Consider the following 19,504-nt stretch of genomic DNA (forward strand, 5'->3'; position numbering starts at 1 on the left):
GCAGAGAGGCAGGGAGGGATGCAGAAAGACAAAGAGTGATGCAGGGAGGCAGAGAGGGATGGAGATAGGCAGAGAGGGATGGAGAGAGGCAGGGAGGGATGGAGAAAGGCAGAGAGAAATGGAGAGAGGCAGGGAGGGATGGAGAGAGGCAGAGAGGGATGGAGAGAGGCAGGGAGGGATGAAGAGAGGCAGGGAGGGATGAAGAGAGGCAGGGAGGGATGAAGAGAGGCAGGGAGGGATGGAGAGAGGCAGGGAGGGATGGAGAGAGGCAGGGAGGGATGGAGAAAGGCAGAGAGAAATGGAGAGAGGCAGGGAGGGAGGCAAATAAATAGTGAGGGAGGCAGCGAAGTGGGAAGGGATTGAGGGAGGAAGTCAGAGAGGCAGTCAGGGAGGCAGTCAGGGAGGCAGTCAGAGAGGCAGTCAGAGAGGCAGTCAGGGAGGCAGTCAGGGAGGCAGTCAGGGAGGCAGTCAGAGAGGCAGTCAGGGAGGCAGTCAGGGAGGCAGTCAGAGAGGCAGTCAGGGAGGCAGTCAGGGAGGCAGTCAGGGAGGCAGTCAGAGAGGCAGTCAGAGAGGAAGTCAGGGAGGCAGTCAGGGAGGCAGTCAGGCAGTCGGAGAGGCAGTCGGAGAGGCAGTCGGAGAGGCAGTCAGAGAGGCAGTCAGGGAGGCAGTCAGGGAGGCAGTCAGGGAGGCAGTCGGAGAGGCAGTCGGAGAGGCAGTCAGGGAGCCAGTCAGGGAGGCAGTCAGAGAGGCAGTCAGAGAGGCAGTCAGAGAGGCAGTCAGGGAGGCAGTCAGAGAGGCAGTCAGAGAGGCAGTCAGAGAGGCAGTCGGAGAGGCAGTCAGGGAGCCAGTCAGGGAGGCAGTCAGAGAGGCAGTCAGAGAGGCAGTCAGAGAGGCAGTCAGGGAGGCAGTCAGAGAGGCAGTCAGAGAGGCAGTCAGAGAGGCAGTCAGAGAGGCAGTCAGTGAGGCAGTCAGGGAGGCAATAAATGCACACTTGTACCAGCAGTCCTGGAATAATTACACTGTTCAAAGTCACAATTATAATTTTAATTACTCTTCCAGATTTTCAATTACAATTACTATCACAATAACCTGATCAGCAAAGTAACAAATTACATTTACAATTAGTCGATATTTTCAGTGTTAAATTATTTTTTCCCATTTCAATATTTGATATATTAAGTCAGCCAGAGATCCGACATAATTTCAGAAAACTAAATTACCTTCGTTTGGAATAAGATATTTTACTGTGTTAGATTTAAAGTTGAATTTTATTTTTTTCATTCAGTAAAATATTAACATGAGAATTGCACCAGAAATCAGAATAATTTCAATAATATAACCTGTGTAAGTTACATCCCTTTTTCTCATGTTGGTTTATTAAGATTCAGGCGAGGAAGGTATTGATAAACTTCTCAGTTGTATTTTATCAAGTTCCCGGACGGTTGTATGTCCTTGCTGCACCCACCTGTCCTTGCTGCTCCTACCTGTCCTTGCTGCTCCTACCTGTCCTTGCTGCACCCACCTGTCCTTGCTGCACCCACCTGTCCTTGCTGCTCCTACCTGTCCTTGCAGCTCCTACCTGTCCTTTCTGCTCCTACCTGTCCTTGCTGCTCCTACCTGTCCTTGCAGATCCTACCTGTCCTTGCTGCTCCTACCTGTCCTTGCTGCACCCACCTGTCCTTGCTGGTCCTACCTGTCTTTGCTGCACCCACCTGTCCTTGCTGCTCCTACCTGTCCTTGCTGCACCCACCTGTCCTTGCTGCTCCTACCTGTCCTTGCAGCTCCTACCTGTCCTTTCTGCTCCTACCTGTCCTTGCTGCTCCTACCTGTCCTTGCTGCTCCTACCTGTCCTTGCAGCTCCTACCTGTCCTTGCTGCACCCACCTGTCCTTGCTGCTCCTACCTGTCCTTGCTGCTCCTACCTGTCCTTGCTGCACCCACCTGTCCTTGCTGCTCCTACCTGTCCTTGCAGCTCCTACCTGTCCTTTCTGCTCCTACCTGTCCTTGCTGCTCCTACCTGTCCTTGCAGCTCCTACCTGTCCTTTCTGCTCCTACCTGTCCTTGCAGCTCCTACCTGTCCTTGCAGCTCCTACCTGTCCTTTCTGCTCCTACCTGCCCTTTCTGCTCCTACCTGTCCTTGCTGCTCCTACCTGTCCTTGCAGCTCCTACCTGTCCTTGCTGCACCCACCTGTCCTTGCTGCTCCTACCTGTCCTTGCAGCTCCTACCTGTCCTTTCTGCTCCTACCTGTCCTTGCTGCACCTACCTGTCCTTGCAGCTCCTACCTGTCCTTTCTGCTCCTACCTGCCCTTTCTGCTCCTACCTGTCCTTGCTGCTCCTACCTGTCCTTGCAGCTCCTACCTCTCCTTGCTGCACCCACCTGTCCTTGCTGCTCCTACCTGTCCTTGCAGCTCCTACCTGTCCTTTCTGCTCCTACCTGTCCTTGCTGCACCTACCTGTCCTTGCAGCTCCTACCTGTCCTTTCTGCTCTTACCTGTCCTTGCTGCTCTTACCTGTCCTTGCTGCACCCACCTGTCCTTGCTGCTCCTACCTGTCCTTGCAGCTCCTACCTGTCCTTGCAGCTCCTACCTGTCCTTGCTGCACCCACCTGTCCTTGCTGCTCCTACCTGTCCTTGCTGCTCCTACCTGTCCTTGCAGCTCCTACCTGAGAGCAAACACTTTCCTGTTAAGCACTAAAGCGACTACACAACCCATCATTCCTCTTGTATATCAGTGGTATTCAGTCCCGACAACATGAAGTAGACATATGCAACATCTGGGTGTCTTGTAGACGTTTCGCTTGATCAATACATGGTACGTGACGAGGTGTTAGAGTTGGCGCCTGTGACGAGCGAGGTTCCACAGGGGTCAGTCCTAGGACCTGTGCTGTTTTTGGTATATGTGAATGGCATAACGGAAGGGATGGACTCAGAAGTGTCCCTGTTTGCAGGTGATGTGAAGTTAATAAGGAGAATTAAATCGGTCGAGGATCAGGCAGGACTACAAAGAGACCTGGACAGGCTAGAAGAAAGGTCCATCAACTGGCTCCTTGAATTTAATCCCGCCAAATGCAAAGTCATGAAGATCGGGGAAGGGCAAAGAAGACCGCAGACACAGTATAGTCTAGGTGGCCAAAGACTGCAAACCTCACTCAAGGAAAAAGATCTTGGGGTGAGTATAACACCGAGCACATCTCCTGAGGTGCACATCAATCAGATAAATGCTGCAGCGTACGGGCGTCTGAAAAACCTAAGAATAGCGTTCCGATACGTCAGGCCCTTATTTAAGTATGCAGCACCAGTTTGGAATCTACACCTGGTCAAGCATGTCAAGAAATTAAAGAAAGTGCAAAGGTTTGCAACAAGACTAGTCCCAGAGCTACGGGGATTGTCTTACGAAGAAAGGTTGAGGGAAATCGGCCTGACGACACTGGAGGATAGAAGGGTAAGGGGAGACATGATAACGACATATAAAATACTTCGAGGAATAGACAAGGTGACTCGACCCCTGCAACCACAAATAGGTGAGCGAGCGAGCGCGCACTCACACACACACACACACACACACACACACACACACACACACACACACACACACACACACACACACACACACACACACACACACACACACACACACACACACACACACACACACACACCAACACACAGAGGAGGCTCAGGGGAGACATGATAGCGACATATAAAATACTGCGCAAAATGGACAAGATGGACAAAGACAGGATGTTCCAGAGAATGGATGCTAGGAAGTATTTCTTCAGTCATAGAGTTGCCAGGCAGTGGAATAGTCTGGAAAGTGACGTAGTGAAGGCGGGAACCATACATAATTTTAAGGCGAGGTTTGATAAAGCTCAGGGAGCAGGGAGAGAGGACCTAGTAGCAGTCGGTGAAGAGGAGGGGCCAGGAGCTATGACTCGACCCCTGCAACCACAAATAAGTGAGTACAAACACAAGAAACGACCGTGAAGTGTGTGAGGAGCTCCACATGAGATTCAAAGAAGTGTTCACAGAGGAGACAGAAGGGACTCCAGAAAGACGGAGAGGTGGGGTACACCACCAAGTGTTGAACATAATACATACAACCGAGGAAGAAGTGAAGAGGCTGCTAAGCGAGCTAGATACCTCAAAGGCGATGGGACTGGGTAACATCTCATCATGGGTCCTGAGAGAGGGAGCAAAGGTGCTATGTGCACCACTAACAACAATCTTGAACACATCCATCGAAACTGGATGCCCACCTGAGGAAAGGAAGACAGCAAATGTTGTCCCAATCTTTAAAAAAGGAGACAGACACAAAGCATTAAACTACAGACCAGTGTCACTGACATGTATAGAATGCAAAGTCACTGAGAAGATTATTAGAAGACTAGTGGAGCACCTAAAAAGAAATGAGCTTATCAACGACAGCCAGCACGGTTTCAGGGACGGGAATTCCTGCTTCACAAACCTACTGGAGTTCTATGACATGGTGACAGCAGTAACACAAGAGAGAGGGGTGGGTTGATTGCATTTTCTTGGACTGTAAGAAGGCGTTTGACACAGTTCCACACAAGAGATTAATGCAAAAGCTGGAGAAGCAAGCAGGGATAACAGGGAAGGCACTGCAATGGATCAGGGAATAGCTATCAGGAAGACAACAGCGAATCATGGTATGTGGCGAGGTGTCATCTCAGCGCCTGTAACGAGCGGAGTGCCACAGGGATCAGTCCTAGGATCGATGCTGTTTCTGGTATTTGTGAACGACATGACGGAAGGAATAGACTCCGATGTGTCCCTGTTTGTAGATGATGTGAAGCTGATGAGAAGAATTCAATCAGACGAGGACCAGGCAGAAGTACAAAGGGATCTGGACAGGCTGCAGGCCTGGTTCAGCAACTGGCTCCTGGAATTCAAGTGCATAGTCATTGTAGATGAATGGTTCATAGAACAGACAATTTGATAAATTAGACACAGTTGCAACACTTGGGAATCTTTAATGAGGAAACGTTCCGTCACACAGTGGCTTCATCAGTCCACACAAAGGAGAATCGTGAAGAACAAAAGGAGTTTGAGGTAATCAGTCCCTCAACTTTGAGTCGATGTAATCGGTCCATCAGTCTTGAAAGGAATAGAGCATATGTGCGACGAAGTGGCTTATGTACCACCTTCGACTGCTGCACCTCACCTGTCTACAGTACATAAGTCACTTCTTCGCTCATACGCTGTATTATTTTCAAGATTGATGGACTGATTACATCGAGTAAAGGCTGAGGGACTGATTACCTCAAACTACTCCTGTTCTTCACGATTCTCCTTTGTATGGACTGATGAAGCCACTGTGTGGCGAAACGTTTCCTCATTAAAGATACCCAAGAGTTGCACATGTGCAAAGTCGTGAAGATTGGGGAAGGGCAAAGAAGACCGCAGACGGATTACAGTCTAGGGGCCAGAGACTACAAACCTTACTCAAGGAAAAGGATCTTGGGGTGAGTATAACACCAGGCACATCTCCTGAAGCACACATCAACCAAATAACTGCTGCAGCATATGGGCGCCTGGCAAACCTCAGAACTTCGTTTCTATAATTTTGTAAGGAATCGTTCACGACATTATACATCGTGTACGTCAGGCCCATACTGGAGTATGCAGCACCAGTGTGGAACTCGCACCTGGTCAAAAATATAAAAAAAATGAAAAAATTGCAAAAGTTTGCAGCAAGACTACTCCCAGAGATAAGCGTATGTCTTACGAGGAGAGGTTAAGGGAAATCAACCTGATGCCAGTAGAGGACAGGAACGATAGAGGGAATTTGATAACGACGTATAAAATACTGAAAGGAATTGACAAGGTGCACATGGCCAGAAATGTTTCAGAGATGGGATACAACAATAAGAGATCACAACTGGAAGTTGAAAACTCAGATGAGTTAGAGGGATGTTAGGAAATATTTCTTCAGTCTTAGAGTTCTCGGGAAGTGGAAGAATTTGGAGAGTGAAGTAGTGGAGGCAGGATACATACATAGCTTTAAAAAGAGGTAAGATAAAGCTTATGGAGCAGGGAGAGAATGACCTACGTAGCAGCGACCAGTGAAGAGGCGGAGCCAGGAGCTATGACTCCACCCCTGCATCCACAAATAGCTGAGTACACACATATACAACATACAATGTTGTGATAGTGTTTGAGTGAACACCTTGTTTGTAGTTACCCAGGAGATCCTTACCTAATTTACTTGTGACTGAAGAATTCGTTCTATTGTCTTTTCTACTCACATTCTTGATGGTATTATTAGTGAAAAGCAAACGACGTATTGTTGCAGAGATGTGTGGCATGCATGGCAAGCACCAGCGACACCGCTGATGAGACGGCTCAACGTTTTCAGACGTAATTTGAGACCGTACTCCAGAAAAGGGAAAAATAAGAATTTATTCCATGAAAACGGAAGTCAAAATAAATCATGTATTTTTAACAAATTTATTAATTTTTTTAATTTTCTCTGTCAGTGTGGCGAAAAGTTAATTTCCGCTGCCTTCCTTCTTTACGTCTGTGTAAAGTTACTTTCCGCTGCCTTCCTTCTTTACGTCTGTGTAAAGTTACTCCAATAATGAATGTTAGAAGCTGATCCTTCTTACCATTGATCCTTCTTACAATTGATCCTTCTTACCACTGATCCTTCTTACCATTGATCCTTCTTACCACTGATCCTTCTTACCATTGATCCTTCTTACCATTGATCCTTCTTACCATTGATCCTTCTTACCACTGATCATTCTTACCATTGATCCTTCTTACCATTGATCCTTCTTACCATTGATCCTTCTAACCATTGATCCTTCTTACCATTGATCCTTCTTACCACTGATCCTTCTTACCATTGATCCTTCTTACCATTGATCCTTCTTACCATTGATCCTTCTTACCATTGATCCTTCTTACCATTGATCCTTCTTACCACTGATCCTTCTTACCATTGATCCTTCTTACCATTGATCCTTCTTACCATTGATCCTTCTTACCATTGATCCTTCTTACCATTGATCCTTCTTACCACTGATCCTTCTTACCATTGATCCTTCTTACCATTGATCCTTCTTACCATTGATCCTTCTTACCATTGATCCTTCTTACCATTGATCCTTCTTACCATTGATCCTTCTAACCATTGATCCTTCTTACCACTGATCCTTCTTACCATTGATCCTTCTTACCATTGATCCTTCTTACCATTGATCCTTCTTACCATTGATCCTTCTTACCATTGATCCTTCTTAACATTCATCCTTCTTACCATTGATCTTTCTTACCATTGATCCATCTTACCATTGATCCTTCTTACCATTGATCCTTCTTACCATTGATCCTTCTTACCATTGATCCTTCTTACCATTGATCCTTCTTACCATTGATCCTTCTTACCATTGATCCTTCTTACCATTGATCCTTCTTACCACTGATCCTTCTTACCATTGATCCTTCTTACCATTGATCATTCTTACCATTGATCATTCTTACCATTGATCCTTCTTACCATTGATCCTTCTTACCACTGATCCTTCTTACCATTGATCCTTCTTACCATTGATCCTTCTTACCATTGATCCTTCTTACCATTGATCCTTCTTACCACTGATCCTTCTTACCATTGATCCTTCTTACCATTCATCCTTCTTACCATTCATCCTTCTTACCATTCATCCTTCTTACCATTGATCCTTCTTACCATTCATCCTTCTTACCACTGATCCTTCTTACCATTGATCCTTCTTACCATTGATCCTTCTTACCATTGATCCTTCTTACCATTGATCCTTCTTAACACTGATCCTTCTTACCATTGATCCTTCTTACCATTGATCCTTCTTACCATTGATCCTTCTTACCATTGATCCTTCTTACCATTGATCCTTCTTACCACTGATCCTTCTTACCATTGATCCTTCTTACCATTCATCCTTCTTACCATTGATCCTTCTTACCATTGATCCTTCTTACCATTGATCCTTCTTACCACTGATCCTTCTTACCATTGATCCTTCTTACCATTGTTCCTTCTTACCATTGATCCTCCTTACCATTGATCCTTCTTACCATTGATCCTTCTTACCACTGATCCTTCTTACCATTGATCCTTCTTACCATTGATCCTTCTTACCATTGATCCTTCTTACCATTGATCCTTCTTACCATTGATCCTTCTTACCACTGATCCTTCTTACCATTGATCCTTCTTACCATTGATCCTTCTTACCATTGATCCTTCTTACCTTTGATCCTTCTTACCATTGATCCTTCTTACCACTTATCCTTCTTACCATTGATCCTTCTTACCATTGATCCTTCTTACCATTGATCCTTCTTACCATTGATCCTTCTTACCACTGATCCTTCTTACCATTGATTCTTCTTACCATTGATCCTTCTTACCATTGATCCTTCTTACCATTGATTTATCCTTCTTACCATTGATCCTTCTTACCATTGATCCTTCTTACCATTGATCCTTCTTACCATTGATCCTTCTTACCACTGATCCTTCTTACCATTGATCCTTCTTACCATTGATCCTTCTTACCATTGATCCTTCTTACCATTGATCCTTCTTACCATTGATCCTTCTTACCATTGATCCTTCTTACCATTGATCCTTCTTACCATTGATCCTTCTTACCATTGATCCTTCTTACCATTGATCCTTCTTACCACTGATCCTTCTTACCATTGATCCTTCTTACCATTGATCCTTCTTACCATTGATCCTTCTTACCATTGATCCTTCTTACCATTGATCCTTCTTACCACTGATCCATCTTACCATTGATACTTCTTACCATTCATCATTCTTACCATTGATCCTTCTTACCATTGATCCTTCTTACCATTGATCCTTCTTACCACTGATCCTTCTTACCATTGATCCTTCTTACCATTGATCCTTCTTACCATTGATCCTTCTTACCATTGATCCTTCTTACCATTGATCCTTCTTACCACTGATCCTTCTTACCATTGATCCTTCTTACCATTGATCCTTCTTACCATTGATCCTTCTTACCATTGATCCTTCTTACCACTGATCCTTCTTACCATTGATCCTTCTTACCATTGATCCTTCTTACCATTGATCCTTCTTACCATTGATCCTTCTTACCATTGATCCTTCTTACCATTGATCCTTCTTACCATTGACCCTTCTTACCATTGATCCTTCTTACCATTGATCCTTCTTACCATTGATCCTTCTTACCATTGATCCTTCTTACCTTTGATCCTTCTTACCATTGATCCTTCTTACCACTTATCCTTCTTACCATTGATCCTTCTTACCATTGATCCTTCTTACCATTGATCCTTTTTACCATTGATCCTTCTTACCACTGATCCTTCTTACCATTGATTCTTCTTACCATTGATCCTTCTTACCATTGATCCTTCTTACCATTGATCCTTCTTACCATTTATCCTTCTTACCATTGATCCTTCTTACCATTGATCCTTCTTACCATTGATCTTTCTTACCATTGATCCTTCTTACCATTGATCCTTCTTACCACTGATCCTTCTTACCATTGATTCTTCTTACCATTGATCCTTCTTACCATTGATCCTTCTTACCATTGATCCTTCTTACCATTTATCCTTCTTACCATTGATCCTTCTTACCATTGATCCTTCTTACCATTGATCCTTCTTACCATTGATCCTTCTTACCATTGATCCTTCTTACCATTGATCCTTCTTACCACTGATCCTTCTTACCATTGATCCTTCTTACCATTGATCCTTCTTACCATTGATCATTCTTACCATTGATCCTTCTTACCATTGATCCTTCTTACCATTGATCCTTCTTACCATTGATCCTTCTTACCATTGATCCTTCTTACCATTGATCCTTCTTACCACTTATCCTTCTTACCATTGATCCTTCTTACCATTGATCCTTCTTACCATTGATCCTTCTTACCATTGATCCTTCTTACCATTGATCCTTCTTACCACTGATCCTTCTTACCATTGATCCTTCTTACCATTGATCCTTCTTACCATTGATCCTTCTTACAATTGATCCTTCTTACCATTGATCCTTCTTACCATTGATCCTTCTTACCATTGATCCTTCTTACCACTGATCCTTCTTACCATTGATCCTTCTTACCATTGATCCTTCTTACCACTGATCCTTCTTACCACTGATCCTTCTTACCATTGATCCTTCTTACCATTGATCCTTCTTACCATTGATCCTTCTTACCACTGATCCTTCTTACCATTGATCCTTCTTTCCATTGATCCTTCTTACCATTGATCCTTCTTACCATTGATCCTTCTTACCATTGATCCTTCTTACCATTGATCCTTCTTACCACTGATCCTTCTTACCATTGATCCTTCTTACCATTGATCCTTCTTACCATTGATCCTTCTTACCATTGACCCTTCTTACCGTTGATCCTTCTTACCACTGATCCTTCTTACCATTGATCCTTCTTACCATTGATCCTTGTTACCATTGATCCTTGTTACCATTGATCCTTCTTACCACTGATCCTTCTTACCATTGATCCTTCTTGCCATTGATCCTTCTTACCACTGATCCTTCTTACCATTGATCCTTCTTACCATTGATCCTTCTTACCATTGATCCTTCTTACCATTGATCCTTCTTACCATTGATACTTCTTACCACTGATCCTTCTTACCATTGATCCTTCTTACCATTGATCCTTCTTACCATTGATCCTTCTTACCATTGATCCTTCTTACCATTGATCCTTCTTACCATTGATCCTTCTTACCACTGATCCTTCTTACCATTGATCCTTCTTACCATTGATCCTTCTTACCATTGATCCTTCTTACCATTGATCCTTCTTACCACTTATCCTTCTTACCATTGATCCTTCTTACCATTGATCCTTCTTACCATTGATCCTTCTTACCATTGATCCTTCTTACCATTGATCCTTCTTACCATTGATCCTTCTTACCATTGATCCTTCTTACCATTGATCCTTCTTACCATTGATCCTTCTTACCATTGATCCTTCTTACCATTGATCCTTCTTACCATTGATCCTTCTTACCATTGATCCTTCTTACCATTGATCCTTCTTACCATTGATCCTTCTTACCATTGATCCTTCTTACCATTGATCCTTCTTACCACTGATCCTTCTTACCATTGATCCTTCTTACCATTGATCCTTCTTACCATTGATCCTTCTTACCATTGATCCTTCTTACCACTGATCCTTCTTACCATTGATCCTTCTTACCATTGATAATTCTTACCATTGATCCTTCTTACAATTGATCCTTCTTACCACTGATCCTTCTTACCACTGATCCTTCTTACCACTGATCTTTCTTACCATTGATCCTTCTTACCATTGATCCTTCTTACCATTGATCCTTCTTACCATTGATCCTTCTTACCACTGATCCTTCTTACCATTGATCCTTCTTACCATTGATCCTTCTTACCATTGATCCTTCTTACCATTGATCCTTCTTACCATTGATCCTTCTTACCACTGATCCTTCTTACCATTGATCCTTCTTACCATTGATCCTTCTTACCATTGATCCTTCTTACCATTGATCCTTCTTACCATTGATCCTTCTTACCACTGATCCTTCTTACCACTGATCCTTCTTACCATTGATCCTTCTTACCACTGATCCTTCTTACCATTGATCCTTCTTACCACTGATCCTTCTTACCACTGATCCTTCTTACCATTGATCCTTCTTACCATTGATCCTTCTTACCATTGATCCTTCTTACCATTGATCCTTCTTACCATTGATCCTTCTTACCATTGATCCTTCTTACCATTGATCCTTCTTACCATTGATCCTTCTTACCATTGATCCTTCTTACCACTGATCCTTCTTACCATTGATCCTTCTTACCATTGATCCTTCTTACCATTGATCCTTCTTACCATTGATCCTTCTTACCATTGATCCTTCTTACCATTGATCCTTCTTACCATTGATCCTTCTTGCCACTGATCCTTCTTACCATTGATCCTTCTTACCATTGATTCTTCTTACCATTGATCCTTCTTACCATTGATCCTTCTTACCATTGATCCTTCTTACCACTGATCCTTCTTACCATTGATCCTTCTTTCCATTGATCCTTCTTACCATTGATCCTTCTTACCATTGATCCTTCTTTCCATTGATCCTTCTTACAATTGATCCTTCTTACCACTGATCCTTCTTACCATTGATCCTTCTTACCATTGATTATTCTTACCATTGATCCTTCTTACCATTGATCCTTCTTACCATTGATCCTTCTTACCTCTGATCCTTCTTACCATTGATCCCTCTTACCATTGATCCTTCTTACCATTGATCCTTCCTACCATTGATCCTTCTTACCACTGATCCTTCTTACCATTGATCCTTCTTACCATTGATCCTTCTTACCATTGATCCTTCTTACCATTGATCCTATTTACCATTGATCCTTCTTACCACTGATCCTTCTTACCATTGATCCTTCTTACCATTGATCCTTCTTACCATTGATCCTTCTTACCATTGATCCTTCTTACCATTGATCCTTCTTACCATTGATCCTTCTTACCATTGATCCTTCTTACCACTGATCCTTCTTACCATTGATCCTTCTTACCATTGATCCTTCTTACCATTGATCCTTCTTACCATTGATCCTTCTTACCATTGATACTTCTTACCACTGATCCTTCTTACCATTGATCCTTCTTACCATTGATCCTTCTTACCATTGATCCTTCTTACCATTGATCCTTCTTACCACTGATCCTTCTTACCATTGATCCTTCTTACCATTGATCCTTCTTACCATTGATCCTTCTTACCATTGATCCTTCTTACCATTGATCCTTCTTACCACTGATCCTTCTTACCATTGATCCTTCTTACCATTGATCCTTCTTACCATTGATCCTTCTTACCATTGATCCTTCTTACCATTGATCCTTCTTACCATTGATCCTTCTTACCATTGATCCTTCTTAACATTGATCCTTCTTACCACTGATCCTTCTTACCATTGATCCTTCTTACCATTGATCCTTCTTACCATTGATCCTTCTTACCATTGATCCTTCTTACCATTGATCCTTCTTACCATTGATCCTTCTTACCATTGATCCTTCTTACCATTGATCCTTCTTACCACTGATCCTTCTTACCACTGATCCTTCTTACCATTGATCCTTCTTACCATTGATCCTTCTTACCACTGATCCTTCTTACCATTGATCCTTCTTACCACTGATCCTTCTTACCACTGATCCTTCTTACCATTGATCCTTCTTACCACTGATCCTTCTTACCACTGATCCTCCTCCTTCCCACTGATCCTTCTTCTTACCACTGACCTTTCTTACCACTGACCCTTCTTACCACTGGTTCTTCTTACCACTGATCCTCCTTGCCACTGATCCTTCTTACCACTAATCTTTCTTACCACTGATCTTTCTTACCACTGATCCTTCTTACCACTGATCCTTCTAACTACTGATCCTTCTTACCACTGATCTTTCTTATCACTGATCCTTCTTACCAGTGATCCTTCTTACCATTGATCCTTTTTCCACTGATCCTTCTTACCACTGATCCTTCTTACCACTGGTTCTTACCACTGATCCTTCATCTCACTGATCCTTCTTACCACTGATCCTTCTTACCACTGGTTCTTACCACTGATCCTTCTTCCCACTGATCCTTCTTACCATTGATCCTTCTTACCATTGATCCTTCTTATCATTGATCCTTACCATTGATCCTTCTTACCATTGATCCTTCTTACCATTGATCCTTCTTACCATTGATCCTTACCATTGATCCTTCTTACCATTGATCCTTCTTACCACTGATCCTTCTTACCACTGATCCTTCTTACAATTGATCCTTCTTACCATTGATCCTTCTTACCACTGATCCTTCTTACCATTGATCCTTCTTACCACTGATCCTTCTTACCATTGATCCTTCTTACCATTGATCCTTCTTACCACTGATCCTTCTTACCATTGATCCTTCTTACCATTGATCCTTCTTACCATTGATCCTTCTTACCATTGATCCTTCTTACCATTGATCCTTCTTACCATTGATCCTTCTTACCATTGATCCTTCTTACCATTGATCCTTCTTACCATTGATCCTTCTTACCATTGATCCTTCTTACCATTGATCCTTCTTACCATTGATCCTTCTTACCATTGATCCTTCTTACTATTGATCCTTCTTACCATTCATCCTTCTTACCACTTATCCTTCTTACCATTGATCCTTCTTACCACTGATCCTTCTTACCATTGATCCTTCTTACCATTGATCCTTCTTACCACTGATCCTTCTTACCATTGATCCTTCTTACCATTGATCCTTCTTACCATTGATCCTTCTTACCATTGATCCTTCTTACCATTGATCCTTCTTACCATTGATCCTTCTTACCATTGATCCTTCTTACCATTGATCCTTCTTACCATTGATCCTTCTTACCATTGATCCTTCTTACCATTGATCCTTCTTACTATTGATCCTTCTTACCATTCATCCTTCTTACCACTTATCCTTCTTACCATTGATCCTTCTTACCATTGATCCTTCTTACCATTGATCCTTCTTACCACTGATCCTTCTTACCACTGATCCTTCTTACCATTGATCCTTCTTACCATTGATCCTTCTTACCATTGATCCTTCTTACCACTGATCCTTCTTACCATTGATCCTTCTTACCATTGATCCTTCTTACCATTGATCCTGCTTACCATTGATCCTTCTTACCATTGATCCTTCTTACCATTGATCCTTCTTTCCATTGATCCTTCTTACCATTGATCCTTCTTACCACTGATCCTTCTTACCACTGATCCTTCTTACCATTGATCCTTCTTACCATTGATCCTTCTTACCACTGATCCTTCTTACCATTGATCCTTCTTACCACTGATCCTTCTTACCACTGATCCTTCTTACCATTGATCCTTCTTACCACTGATCCATCTTACCACTGATCCTCCTCCTTCCCACTGATCCTTCTTCTTACCACTGACCTTTCTTACCACTAACCCTTCTTACCACTGGTTCTTCTTACCACTGATCCTCCTTGCCACTGATCCTTCTTACCACTATTCTTTCTTACCACTGATCCTTCTTACCACTGATCCTTCTTACCACTGATCCTTCTAACCACTGATCCTTCTTACCACTGATCTTTCTTATCACTGATCCTTCTTACCAGTGATCCTTCTTACCATTGATCCTTTTTCCACTGATCCTTCTTACCACTGATCCTTCTTACCACTGGTTCTTACCACTGATCCTTCTTCTCACTGATCCTTCTTACCACTGATCCTTCTTACCACTGGTTCTTACCACTGATCCTTCTTCTCACTGATCCTTCTTACCATTGATCCTTCTTACCATTGATCCTTCTTACCATTGATCCTTACCATTGATCCTTCTTACCATTGATCCTTCTTACCATTGATCCTTCTTACCATTGATCCTTACCATTGATCCTTCTTACCATTGATCCTTCTTACCACTGATCCTTCTTACCACTGATCCTTCTTACCATTGATCCTTCTTACCATTGATCCTTCTAACCACTGATCCTTCTTACCATTGATCCTTCTTACCACTGATCCGTCTTACCATTGATCCTTCTTACCATTGATCCTTCTTACCACTGATCCTTCTTACCATTGATCCTTCTTACCATTGATCCTTCTTACCATTGATCCTTCTTACCATTGATCCTTCTTACCATTGATCCTTCTTACCATTGATCCTTCTTACTATTGATCCTTCTTACCATTCATCCTTCTTACCACTGATCCTTCTTACCATTGATCCTTCTTACCATTGATCCTTCTTACCATTGATCCTTCTTACCATTGATCCTTCTTACCATTGATCCTTCTTACCATTGATCCTTCTTACAATTGATCCTTCTTACCATTGATCTTTCTTACCATTGATCCTTCTTACCACTGATCCTTCTTACCACTGATCCTTCTTACCACTGATCCTTCTAACCACTGATCATTCTTACCACTGATCTTTCTTATCACTGATCCTTCTTACCAGTGATCCTTCTTACCATTGATCCTTTTTCCACTGATCCTTCTTACCACTGATCCTTCTTACCACTGGTTCTTACCACTGATCCTTCTTCTCACTGATCCTTCTTACCACTGATCCTTCTTACCACTGGTTCTTACCACTGATCCTTCTTCTCACTGATCCTTCTTACCATTGATCCTTCTTACCATTGATCCTTCTTACCATTGATCCTTACCATTGATCCTTCTTACCATTGATCCTTCTTACCATTGATCCTTCTTACCATTGATCCTTACCATTGATCCTTCTTACCATTGATCCTTCTTTCCACTGATCCTTCTTACCACTGATCCTTCTTACCATTGATCCTTCTTACCATTGATCCTTCTTACCACTGATCCTTCTTACCATTGATCCTTCTTACCACTGATCCTTCTTACCATTGATCCTTCTTACCATTGATCCTTCTTACCAATGATCCTTCTCACCATTGATCCTTCTTACCATTGATCCTTCTCACCATTGATCCTTCTTACCATTGATCCTTCTTACCATTGATCCTTCTTACCATTGATCCTTCTTACCATTGATCCTTCTTACCATTGATCCTTCTTACTATTGATCCTTCTTACCATTCATCCTTCTTACCACTTATCCTTCTTACCATTGATCCTTCTTACCATTGATCCTTCTTACCATTGATCCTTCTTACCACTGATCCTTCTTACCACTGATCCTTCTTACCATTGATCCTTCTTACCATTGATCCTTCTTACCATTGATCCTTCTTACCACTGATCCTTCTTACCATTGATCCTTCTTACCATTGATCCTTCTTACCATTGATCCTTCTTACCATTGATCCTTCTTACCATTGATCCTTCTTACCATTGATCCTTCTTACCATTGATCCTTCTTACCATTGATCCTTCTTACCACTGATCCTTCTTACCACTGATCCTTCTTACCATTGATCCTTCTTACCATTGATCCTTCTTACCACTGATCCTTCTTACCATTTATCCTTCTTACCACTGATCCTTCTTACCACTGATCCTTCTTACCATTGATCCTTCTTACCACTGATCCTTCTTACCACTGATCCTCCTCCTTCCCACTGATCCTTCTTCTTACCACTGACCTTTCTTACCACTGACCCTTCTTACCACTGGTTCTTCTTACCACTGATCCTCCTTGCCACTGATCCTTCTTACCACTAATCTTTCTTACCACTGATCCTTCTTACCACTGATCCTTCTTACCACTGATCCTTCTAACCACTGATCCTTCTTACCACTGATCTTTCTTATCACTGATCCTTCTTACCAGTGATCCTTCTTACCATTGATCCTTTTTCCACTGATCCTTCTTACCACTGATCCTTCTTACCACTGGTTCTTACCACTGATCCTTCTTCTCACTGATCCTTCTTACCATTGATCCTTCTTACCACTGGTTCTTACCACTGATCCTTCTTCTCACTGATCCTTCTTACCATTGATCCTTCTTACCATTGATCCTTCTTACCATTGATCCTTACCATTGATCTTTCTTACCATTGATCCTTCTTACCATTGATCCTTCTTACCATTGATCCTTACCATTGATCCTTCTTACCATTGATCCTTCTTACCACTGATCCTTCTTACCACTGATCCTTCTTACCTTTGATCCTTCTTACCATTGATCCTTCTTACCACTGATCCTTCTTACGATTGATCCTTCTTACCACTGATCCTTCTTACCATTGATCCTTCTTACCATTGATCCTTCTTACCACTGATCCTTCTTACCATTGATCCTTCTTACCATTGATCCTTCTTACCATTGATCCTTCTTACCATTGATCCTTCTTACCATTGATCCTTCTTACCATTGATCCTTCTTACTATTGATCCTTCTTACCATTCATCCTTCTTACCACTGATCCTTCTTACCATTGATCCTTCTTACCATTGATCCTTCTTACCATTGATCCTTCTTACCATTGATCCTTCTTACCATTGATCCTTCTTACCATTGATCCTTCTTACCATTGATCCTTCTTACCATTGATCTTTCTTACCATTGATCCTTCTTACCACTGATCCTTCTTACCACTGATCCTTCTTACCATTGATCCTTCTTACCATTGATCCTTCTTATCATTGATCCTTCTTACCATTGATCCTTCTTACCATTGATCCTTCTTACCATTGATCCTTCTTACCATTGATCCTTCTTACCATTGATCCTTCTTACCACTTATCCTTCTTACCATTGATCCTTCTTACCATTGATCCTTCTTACCATTGATCCTTCTTACCACTGATCCTTCTTACCACTGATCCTTCTTACTATTGATCCTTCTTACCATTGATCCTTCTTACCATTGATCCTTTTTACCACTGATCCTTCTTACCATTGATCCTTCTTACCATTGATCCTTCTTACCATTGATCCTTCTTACCATTGATCCTTCTTACCATTGATCCTTCTTACCATTGATCCTTCTTACCATTGATCCTTCTTACCAATGATCCTTCTTACCATTGATCCTTCTTACCACTGATCCTTCTTACCACTGATCCTTCTTACCATTGATCCTTCTTACCATTGATCCTTCTTACCACTGATCCTTCTTACCATTGATCCTTCTTACCACTGATCCTTCTTACCACTGATCCTTCTTACCATTGATCCTTCTTACCACTGATCCTTCTTACCATTGATCCTTCTTACCATTGATCCTTCTTAACATTGATCCTTCTTACCACTGATCCTTCTTACCATTGATCCTTTCTACCATTGATCCTTCTTACCATTGATCCTTCTTACCATTGATCCTTCTTACCATTGATCCTTCTTACCATTGATCCTTCTTACCATTGATCCTTCTTACCACTGATCCTTCTTACCATTGATCCTTCTTACCATTGATCCTTCTTACCATTGATCCTTCTTACCATTGATCCTTCTTACCATTGATCCTTCTTTCCACTGATCCTTCTTACCATTGATCCTTCTTACCATTGATCCTTCTTACCATTGATCCTTCTTACCATTGATCCTTTTTACCATTGATCCTTCTTACAATTGATCCTTCTTACCACTTATCCTTCTTACCATTGATCCTTCTTACCATTGATCCTTCTTACCATTGATCCTTCTTACCACTGATCCTTCTAACCACTGACCCTTCTTACCATTGATCCTTCTTACCATTGATCCTTCTTACCATTGATCCTTCTTACCACTGATCCTTCTTACCATTGATCCTTCTTACCATTGATCCTTCTTACCATTGATCCTTCTTACCATTGATCCTTCTTACCATTGATCCTTCTTACCACTGATCCTTCTTACCATTGATCCTTCTTACCATTGATCCTTCTTACCATTGATCCTTCTTACCATTGATCCTTCTTACCATTGATCCTTCT

The sequence above is a fragment of the Cherax quadricarinatus genome, chromosome 73 (assembly GCF_038502225.1).
Source record: "Cherax quadricarinatus isolate ZL_2023a chromosome 73, ASM3850222v1, whole genome shotgun sequence".
NCBI classification, from domain to species: domain Eukaryota; kingdom Metazoa; phylum Arthropoda; class Malacostraca; order Decapoda; family Parastacidae; genus Cherax; species Cherax quadricarinatus.